The 10,989-nt window shown below is 40.0% G+C and overlaps 1 long non-coding RNA gene across 2 annotated transcripts; it reads right to left on the bottom strand.

Annotated features, from left to right (window-relative positions):
- Nucleotides 1-2,257: 2,257 nt before the first annotated feature.
- Nucleotides 2,258-7,817, bottom strand: LOC138822925 (uncharacterized). Of its 2 annotated transcripts, XR_011370686.1 has the most exons (4): nt 7,713-7,817; nt 7,456-7,567; nt 5,780-5,853; nt 2,258-2,444 (listed from the first exon to the last, which is right to left on the bottom strand). It is a non-coding gene; the product is annotated as an uncharacterized lncRNA (long non-coding RNA). The 2 variants fall into 2 exon arrangements; XR_011370685.1 differs by having other exon boundaries at nt 7,456-7,817.
- Between the last annotated feature and the right edge of the window lie 3,172 nt (nt 7,818-10,989).

The following is a 10,989-nucleotide window of genomic DNA, read 5'->3' as shown; positions in this document are numbered from 1 at the left end:
ACTACTAAGAAACCTGAAGTGGAAGCTAGGTGCTTGTCACTCATGCGTGTCATCCTAGCTACTAAGGAGGATGAGATCTGAGGATAATAGTTCAAAGCCAGCCTGGACAGGAAAGTCCTTGAGACACTTAGCTCCAATGGACCACCAGAAAAGCTGAAGTGGCTTTTGGCTCAAGTGGTAGAGCACAAGACCTGAGCTGAAGAGCTCAAGAACAGCACCCAGGCCCAGACATCAACTCCTACAATAATAAAAATGAAAGAAACAAACTAACAAACCTGAAGTATAGGGCTGAACAAACCTGAAGTATGGGTCAATAATGTTTCTTTCTTGCTTCTATAGCTCAAGAACCCTAAGAGCATTTAGAGTGCAAGTACTTCTCATCACCAAGGGAAACACAGAAAGTTCTTGAACATCTGACCTTTCAGAAGTGGAAGTCAGAGTGTCATAGACTTTTCTGCCCTGGCTGGCTTCACCCTGTGATCCTCAGACCTCAGCCTCCTGAGCTAGGATGACGGGCCTGAACTACTGGTGTTCTGCTAGGTTCAGAACTGTGATGACCTTGACAATACAAGCCAACTGATTATCACAAAGGGCTTGGGGAGCATATTAAGCCTTTCAACATTGGACCTTTAAGAACCCTGTAGGGCACAAGATTACAATGATAGAGTCTGAGAGGCTGGGCATGTGGATGTGTTACACTTGAACCTTAGCTCTGACTCCAATTTTGGTATATATCAGTGTTCTTTTTCCAAAGGATGTTCTCATAATTAGCAAATAGGAAAAGTACCTTGATTCACCCTCACTTTTTTTCCCAATTGTGTGTCTTGAACTCAAGTTTGGGCACTGTCCTTTAGACCCGCAGGTCAAGGCAAACACTCAGCCACTTGAGCCACAGTGCCACATGGGGTCTTTTCATGGTTCACTGGAGATAAGGGTTTAACAGGCTTTCCTTGATTTGCTGTCTTTGAACTGTGGTCTTCAGGTCTCAGCCTCCTGAGAAGCTAGAGTTCCATGTGTGAGCCACTGACATTTCTTCTATTGTTTTTGGCAGTCCTTGGGATTGATCTTAAGGCCTGGGTACTGTCTCTGAGCTCCTTTTCCTCAAGGTTAGCCACTTAGGCTACTCCACAGCTTCTGGCTTTTTCTGAGTATGTGGCACTGAGGATTAAAACCTGGCATTCATGCATGCTAAGCGAGCTCTTTACCACTAAGCCACATTTCTAGCCCCACTCTTACAATTTTATCCCTCACTTGCTTATCCTCAGGAAAAGGTTTCTGACTATAAATCATTTAAAGAAATCCCAATAGGAAGATGTCCAAAGATTGTACAAAGCTCATACTTGGGATAAACTCTAAACATGTGGAGACTGTGACAAATGCTTCCATTTAATTATATATTATGTTTCAACACTTAATAAAATATTAATAAAAATGAGTCAATATCCTAAAGTATTGTGTAGAATTTTATTATAGATGTGCAAATTGTAATAAATATTATGTGTATAGTAATACTAAATACAATAATCAATCAATAAATGAATAAAAGAAAAACAAAATACAAAATCAATAATAAAAATCATAATGTGAAATTAACTTACATATTTAAGTGTATATCATATATTAAACATGTATAGAAACATTTTTTCCATTGCAGAGCCTTCATTCAGGCCCTGGGAACTCTAGCCTGAATTTCTTTTCCTCAAGGACGGTGAGCTTCGCCTTCACCCACGGTATAAAAGACTTACCTGGACAGTGATCCCAAATCCTAGCAATGGCAGAAATACTGGCCCCAGTTCCAAGACAGTGACTTCTTTTTTTTAATGGATGCAGTTATGTTTACTCAGTTCCATACTGAACATTTAAAAAAAAGCAGTGTGGAATTTGTGCAACTATTCAAACATCCTTCCTTACCTCTAAAGTGCTTCTCTGAGAAAGACATTGTTTCTCTTTCTTTGTACTTTTTTATTGCAAAAATGTTTTACAGAGGGGTTACAGTTACAGGAGCAAGGTAATGAGTACATTTCCTATTGAGCATTGTTGACTCCTTCTTTGTTTTCCCCCTACCATCCCTTCCCTCCCATCTCCACAACTACTTCACCCTGCCGAGGTCAGTGACTTAGTTTTTCTTTTGTGGTTGGCATGGGGTTTGAACTCAAGTAGTGGCAACTTTCCCTCACATTGCTACAAATTTACCAACACCCTGAGTTCAAATCCCAAGCTAGAAAAGAAAACTGGCAGAAATTCCAAACCAGGGAGTTTTATTTTTTATTTAGTTAAATAATTAATATTTTTATTTTTATTTTTTTTAGCCATCCATGACACTTGAACTCAGGTCGTGTAAACACTTCCTCAGCTTGGAACTCCCTAGGCTGGGGTGCAGTCTCCAGATGCATAGCCGATCCTGAGATCCTAGGCCAGAGGGCTTGCAGGAAGAAAAAAAAAAGCTGGAAAGCACAAAAAGTGGTGAGCTGCCGAGGGCTGGCATTTTCTGATTTTTGGGGGGCATGGTGACCATCCTGGGTCTGATTGATATGGCTGCAAAGTAGACCTGACCTACCACTTCTGATTCTGATGAGCTATCAGTGAAGCCATAGGCCAATCTGTCAACATAAGTCCTGGGTTCAAATCCCAGTCCTGACACCAATGGCAGGAGATCACAAGAGACTCATTCCTATGCATGGGAATACCAATTGAATGAGTAGTTCATGCTTTCATCTAGTCTAAAATTGGATGAAATAGTCCTAGAATGCTGATTGATCTTACCGTATAGTTTATTAAGCATGAAAAGAATAATATTCCTTCAATGGTGGTATAATAAATACCTCAGAGTTGGAAGGAATGTAGTAGGTGTCATTCAATCATAGATAGACGACTCTGGCACTCTTTAACAATATATAGTTATTTGTATACCACCGTCTGCCTATCCATGTATCGCTGTTTTGGCCAAACATGGGGGTCAATCTCAGTACTTGGGAACCACTTGACAGCTTCATTGGCTAGAGCTCCCATGCTCAAACTCACCCATTCATGAATTGGGCCTGCTAGGCACTGAGTTCAGATTCTCACATTGCCAGGCATGATGGAGAACACATCTAAAATCTAGATTCTATGTGATAGTATGTAAACAATGTAATAAATTGTAGAGGTGTCATCAGTCAATAAAATAAATGGTAAATAAATGAATAAAATGAGAAATAAAATTTATAAACGCACCAAACACAATATGGACTGAACATCTGAACGGAAGTATAAATCCTATCATTAATATATATATATATATATATATATATATATGTACATATATATATATATAAGAAGTATTATATATATATATATATATATATATATATATATATATATATATATATATAAGAAGTATCTTTTCCAGGAATAAGTCTTGAATTCAGTCCCCCTAGGAGGAAGGAATGGCGGGAGATCCTGAGATACTCGTTTCTGGACCTAGGAAGAGCCACGGCATGCGACTGATCTCATCCTTGAATGAGTAGCTCGTGCATGATGTGAGTAGGAAATGATACATAAGACTCATGGGGTATAGATTATTTGTAAAGAAGAGGTGATGAAGCATGGCAATAATCATCATATACATGAAATAGATGCTTAAGAAAAGATCCAAATATAGGTACTCACAGATTGGATTCTATCACAGGTCACCACAATCCTACTCTATACAAATATGTGCTTATTTGCATACTACCTTCAGCAAATGTATAAATGACTATTGTGCTCTCTATTCTCCCCCAAGGGGGGCTCAAACTCAGGTACTGGGAACGCCTAGCTCCTTTGTCACTCACAGGCTGGGGTGCTCATGTGGACCCATTCACCAATTGTGCCTGCTAGGCCCTGAGTTCAGATCCCAGACCTGCCAATAGATTCATCTTGATGTCAGAAGCCAATTGTTGCATCTATTTTCCTTTCCTGTGCAAGTCTTGGGTGTCAGCTAGGATGCAGAATGATGGGCCACCCTGTGGTCCTGAGAATAAGTTGTTATCCATGTCAGCCCAGTTATATATGTCATCATATACATAGGAAAATACACAATACATCTATGAATAGCTTACAAAATAAACACAATAAGTACACTCAATGCACGATGCAGTCCACACATGGATGTGAGTATACATCCCATGTTTCAATGATGCATTGAGCACTATTTTTGCCTCCTTGTGTCTTTATCTCAGTTGCTGGGATGAGCCCATCTCCTTAGTGGATCACAGTCTGGTGTGATCACATGGACCGATTGGGCAGTTGGGCCTCCTAGGCCCCAAGTTCAAATCCCAACACTGCTAAAAATTCGCCCTGATGTGAGAAGCCAGTCATTGCAACTGTTTTCTATTGCTGTGCAAATTCTGGGTCTCAGCCAGAATGACTACAGCAAACGCAAGATGCAACCCACCCATGTTTGGAAATATAGATCCTTTGTTTAATTATGAATTTATGACTATATTGGCCTCCCAACAGGGCTCAATCTCAGGTCCCAGGAATGGCCTGGCTCCTGAGAGGCTCACAGGCTGCTGTGCTTAACATGACCCATTCACCAATTGGGCCTGATAGGCCTTGAGTTCAAATTCCAGCACTGCCAAAAGATTCGTTCTGATGTGAGAAAACAAAGGTTGCATATGTTTTCCAGTTCTGTGAATATCCTGGGTCTCATCAATGATGGAGAATGCTATATAAGCAAATCTATAGCCATGGGACTAGGTTGTCATCCATGTTAGCACAGTTATATCTGTCACCATATTCAATAAAATGCACAAACATCCATGAATAAGACACAATATAAAAATAATTACACTGAATGCAAGATGCATACCACTCCTGTAGGTAAAGAGAGATCCTATGTTTAAAAAAGGTGGACTTGTGATTTTGTCCAATGCTGGGGCTTCAAATCAGGGCCTAGACCAGGCCTGAAATTCTAGTCTTCAAGGATGGTGAGCTTCCCCTTCCCCCCAGTGCAACAGAGATACCCAGACCTGAGTTCAAATCCCAGCACTGACAAAAAATTCATCCTGATGTTAGAAGCCAGGTGTTGCACACGTTTTCCTCTCCTGTGAAAGTCCTGAGTCTCAACCAAGAAGGGGAATTCATAGGCAACCCTATAACCATAGGAACAGGTTGTCATCCATGTCAGCAAAGTTATACCTATCACCATATTAAGTAAAATAAACAATACCTCCATGTAATAGAGACAAAATAAAGAGAAGTCCACTAAACACAAGATGCCATTGACACATGAATATCAATATAGATTGTATGTTTAAATTATGAATTTATGACAATAGTGGACCACCTTGGGGATCAATGTCAGATCATGGGAATGGCCTAGATCCTTAGTTCACAGGTTAGTGTGTTCACCTTGACTTATTGGACAATTGGTCCTACTAGGCCCTGAGTTCAGATCCCAGTACTACAAACAAGTGGGTTGTAGAGTAAGAAGCCAAATGTGAAACTTGTTTTCCTTTTCTCTGAATATCCTGAGTGATCCTAGGAATCTTGGCATGGCGGAGAACATTTCTACAAATCTAGATGCTCTGTGATAGGATGTCATCAATGTAATAAACAGAATGGGTTTCATCATCATAGTACAATCAATGGCAAATAAATGAATAAAAGACAAATTTCAAGGAACAACCACACCAAACATGTATGTACTGAACACCTATAGGTAAGTATAAATCCTATCTTTACAATATATATAAATAGTATGTTTCCTGGGCTGGAGCTTGAATTCAGGACTAGTGAACAGGCCTGACTTTCTTACCTTCAAGTGCAGTGATCTTCCCCTTCATCCACATTGCTGCAGATTTACCCAGATCCTGAGTTCAAATCCAAAGCCTGTAAGAATAAACTGTGTGAACTGCAAGTCAGGGAGCTAAATTTTTTTTTTTTACTTTTCTCAGTACAGGGCTTGAAGTCAGGTTGTGGCAACTCTGCCTCAGCTTCGATCACCATAGGCTGGAGTGCAGCCACTAGATCTACAGCTGTTTCTGGGATCCTAGACCCCAGGTCTTGCAGGGAAAGAAATTCACAGAAACAATGTGGCCTTTTTATGTTATCTTCCTTTGCTCGGTGACCCTCATGGGTCTGAATGACACTGTTGCAAAGGGTACTTCACCTTGCAATGCTGAAGGCTGGCAATCTATCTGGGAAGCCATAGGCCCACATGGCAACATAGGCCCTGATTTTGAATCCCCCTCCTAACACTTGAAAATGGTTCTCATCCATAGGAAGAACAATGGAATATTATCAATGTCAAGGTTCAATGAGTTGATCATGAATGATGCTCCTATAAAATTAGACAGTAACATTTCAGGAAGCTAACTGATTTTATTTAATATTAATGAAGCATAAAAAGAAAATTATTACTTACAGGAACACAATAATTTCAGGACACTGATTTCATTAATAGTATAAGGATGAAAATAATAACATTAATTATATGAATGCATGATTAATACCCAGGAATTGGTAGGAATGTAGTTTACATAACTGAATAATGTATAGACATCTCTGATACTCTGTAAAAACACATATTTATTAGCATACTTCCATATGCATGTCAATCTGTTCTTATTTTGTTAACCCCTGGGGCTTGAGCTCAGGTCCTAGAAACAGCCTGTCAGCTCAATTTGCCCCATGATGTCGTGCTGACACTCACCAATTCATGAATTGGGCCTTGTAGGCTTGTAGGCTGTGAGTTCAGATGCCAGCACTCCCCAAAAATGAATGGTGGAGTAAGAAGTTGATGGTGACACATTTTTTTTCTGTGAAAGTCCTGGGTGTCAGGTATGAAGTGGAATATATATGCAGACCTCTATCTTATGTAATCAATGTAATCAACGTTTTATGTACCATAATAGTCAAAATAAATGGTCAATATATGAATAAAACAAAAAATAAAATAACTACACTGAATGCAATATGGAGTTAACATATGTATATAAATATAAACCATATATGTAAATTGTACATGAATAGGATGTTTTCTAGTGGTGGGGATCTATTTTAGGCCTAAGGAATAGACATGAATTTCTTGACTTCTAGGAGGCCAGTTTCCCCTTCCCACACAGTGCAACAGAGTTACCAAGACCACGGGTACCAATCCCAGTCTTGGCAGAAAAACGGCACCTTTATAGTATGTAATAGTATAGTAATTCTAAGATATTTCATTATACCTCCATTTTAATGTGATTGTTTAAATGCCTCATAAAATATTAACTAACATCGATCAGTGTCCTATAACATAATTGTGTATAATTTTATCCTAGAATCATTCAAGAACTGCTCTTTCAATCATGACATTCATCATATTCCATTGGTAATCATATGGACAGCAATAAGTTTCTTAGGATCTCCTTCCATTTGGAGGTGGCAGGACCAAGATTCCAACTGTGGGCTACAATTCCCACCACTTAAACCCGAGGATAGGGAACTCACCAGTCTGTCCAAAACATCAACAAGACCAATGATTAGGCAGGTAACAGTGGCTCTTAGCAGTCCTCCTTGATATTTACAAGGCTGTGATGGGAGGATCATGGTCGAAGTCACCCTAGGCAAGAAAGTCCAACTTCAGTGCCAACAAAGCCAGAATCCCTGTGGCTCTAGTGTGGAAGGCCATCCTTGATCAAAAGCAGCTTACAGACTGTGCTCAGATCCTGAGTACAAGGTCTGGGACTGGGAACAAACAGACATACTCAACAATCTGTGAAGCCATCCAGCTAAATGAGGTCACCCTCTTGTCTCCAACTGAATTGGATATTGTTCCCTGGGAAAAGGGCTGGGGGAGCTGCTATCTTCTTGACTTCACCCATGCTGCTTGCATCACAGTATTCTGGCCACACCCCATTCTTTCATAGTTCTTTCTGACCAAAGAGATATAAGAATGGTGGCCACGCCCACATTCCATGCTGCCTGGTAGCACCAGGATTCCCTGTGTTAGTTTACACCACTACCAGCAATTGAGGAAGGTAGAGATGGCTGAGTGGTGAGGAAGAGACTCAAGGCATCTTTGGAATATAGAAGGAAATTGAGATGCCTGCCTGCACCATGGCTTCCTTCCCTCCCCAAGGTGCAGAATTTCAAACATCAGGCAATGGCATCCTGCCAGGCTGCATAAAGCCCCAACCTGCTCCCTGGCCCTGGTTCTTTGCTCTGAGGCCATGTGTCTGTAATGCCACTGCCATCACTGCTCGCCCCACCTGGAGCAGCCTAAAGCAAGTTCTCCCGGCAGCACAGGTGAGTGGCTGTCCCCAAACCACCCCTACCTCCGGGTCAGACACTCCTCTGGTGGCACCATGACTCCCTACTTGTGTCCTCTCCCTGTCTCTGAGGAGCCACCTTTCTGTCTTGGGCATTTCTGAAACAGAGACTCAAGATATGCTCTGGCTGGGCTGGATTGAGGTCCTCCTATCTATGACAGGTATGCTTCACCAGACCTGGTCTTCTGGAGTTGGGATGGTAGACATGTAACAACATGCGCAGTCATCGATTTAGATGGATTATCCCAAACTTCTTAGTCCACAGCAGGCGATTCTTTTTTTCTTCATATTTTTTTATAGTGAAAATACTGTACAGAGGGGTTAAAATTACATGGGCAAGATAATGAGTACATAAATTATCAAGCATTGTAGCCTCCTCCTTTGATTCTGCTTCCCATCCCATCCTCTCCCCATCCCCCTATCCGACCCTCCACCTCCCCCTAACAAAGCTGTAAAGTTCATTTTCGACATAGGACTTATATGTCTCATTGTTGCAATGGGTCCACCTGTAATCCCTATCTAAAGGATTTTCTTTCCCTTCCCCTCGATAAATTATAACAACATAAAATACAGTGAAAGCAGGGAATATACCGTGGGGGAGGGACATAAAAAGCAACAAAAAATAAACTTATAAATGTACTAGAAAAAATGGAATGAAAGTAAAAATTTTTGAATACATATCTTAGGGTTCATTTCCCTAACACCAACTTATCTGACTTTTTCTGCTTGAGTCAGACATATACTAGTTATTGCAAATAAGGTAAACCATGGGACCTATGTTTCTTTGGGCCTGGTTTACTTCACTCTATATAATTTTTCCAAGTCTGTCCATTTCCTAAGAAATGGAGCAATGTCATTCTTTCTGATGGAGGAATAGAATTCCATTGTGTATATATACCATATTTTGTTGATCCATTCATCTACTGAGGGGCATCTGGGTTGGTTCCCTATCTTAGCTATGGTAAATAAGGCTACAATAAACATAAGTGTGCTGGTAGCTTTAGTGTGGTTTTGATTGTGAACATTTGGGTAAATGTCCAAGAGTGGGATTGCTAGGTCAGAGGGGAGTTCTATGTGGAGTTTTTGAGAAACCTCCATACTACTTTCCAAAGTGTTTGAACAAGTTTACACTCACACCAATACAGCAAGGTTCCCTTCTGTCCACATCCCCTCCAGAATCTGCTGTTATTAGAGTTCTTGATTATAGCCATTCTAACTGGGGTGAGGTGGTATCTCAATGTTGTTTTGATTTGCATTTCGTTTATGGCTAGAGAGTTTGAGCATTTCTTCATGTGTCTCTTGGCCATCCTTCCTTCCTCTTTAGAGAAGTTTCTCTTTAAGCTTTTAGCCCAATTATTTATTGGGCAGTAGTTTCTTTGAAGATTTGTTGTTGGGGGATTTAATTTTTTTAAGTTCCAGGTATATTGTAGATGTGAGACCCTTGTCTGTTGTATGGCTAATGAAGATTTTCTCCCAATCCGTGGGCTTTCTATTGATCTTGCTAGCTATGTCCTTTGCCATACAGAAGTGCTGCAATTTCATGCAATGACATTTGTCCAAACTTTCTTTGATTTGTTGTGTTTCTGGGTCTCTATTAAGAAAATTTCAGCCTGTGCCAAAGAGACCTAGGATTTCTCCTATTCCATCCTGTAATGTTTTCAGAGTGTCTGCTTTGTCATCGAGGTCTTTGATCCACTTGGAGTTGATTCATGTTCATTGTGATATATAAGGATTTAGCTTTAGTTTTCTACAAGTAGTTAACCAATTTTGCCAGCAGCATTTACTGAAGAAGCTGTGTTTCTTCCATTGTATTTTGTTAGCTCCCTTATCGAATATTAGAAGGCTATAGGTCTGTAGGTTCATTTCTGGATTTCAATTCTGTTCCATTGGTCCTGAGGTCTGTTCTTGTGCCAGTACCAAGCCATTTCGATTACTATTGCTTTGTAGTAGAGTTTGAAATTTGGTATTGATATTCTTCCAGCACTGTTCATTCTGTTGAGGATTGTTTTTGTTATTTGGGGTATTTTATTGTTCCCTATGAATTATTGGACTGCTTCTTCTATTTCCTTGAAGAATGAGGTTGGAATATTGATAGATATCACATTGTATTTGTAGATAGCCTTGGGAAGTATTGCCATTTTCACGATGTTGATTTGTCCATTCCAGGAACATGGGAGTTTTTGCCATTTTCTAAGATCTGTTTTGATTTCATTTTTAAGGTTTTTAAAGTTTTCATCATTGAGGTCCTTCACTTCTTTGGTTAAGTTAATTCCTAGGTATTTTATTTTTTGTGTGGCTATTATGAATGGAGTTGCTTTCCTAATTTCAGCCACTCTTTTCTCATTGTTGGTATACAGAAAAGCCATTGATTTTGGGGGGTTAATTTTGTTCCCTGCTACTTTGCCAAAGTTTTGAATCAGCTTGAGTAATTTGGGAGTGAAATCTATGGGATTTTCTGACTACAAGTATGACATCTGCAAAGAGGGAGACTTTTACTTCTTCTTTACCTATTTGTATCCCCTTTAGGTTTGCATCTTCTATTGTTCCTGTAGCTAGGCATTCTAACACTAGATTGAAGAGAAGTAAAGAGCTTGGACATTCATGTCTCGTTCCTGAGTTAAGTGGAAATGGCTTTAGTTTCTCACCAGTAAGTATAATGCTGGCTGTAGGTTTGTCATATACAACCATTATTGTATTGAGAAAGTTACATGGA

Source organism: Dipodomys merriami, unplaced genomic scaffold (assembly GCF_024711535.1).
Source record: "Dipodomys merriami isolate MVZ:Mamm:240054 unplaced genomic scaffold, mDipMer1.0.p SCAF_1179, whole genome shotgun sequence".
Lineage (NCBI taxonomy): Eukaryota > Metazoa > Chordata > Mammalia > Rodentia > Heteromyidae > Dipodomys > Dipodomys merriami.
The sequence above is the reverse complement of the archived record's forward strand: the minus strand, read 5'-3'. Positions and strand labels throughout refer to the sequence as shown.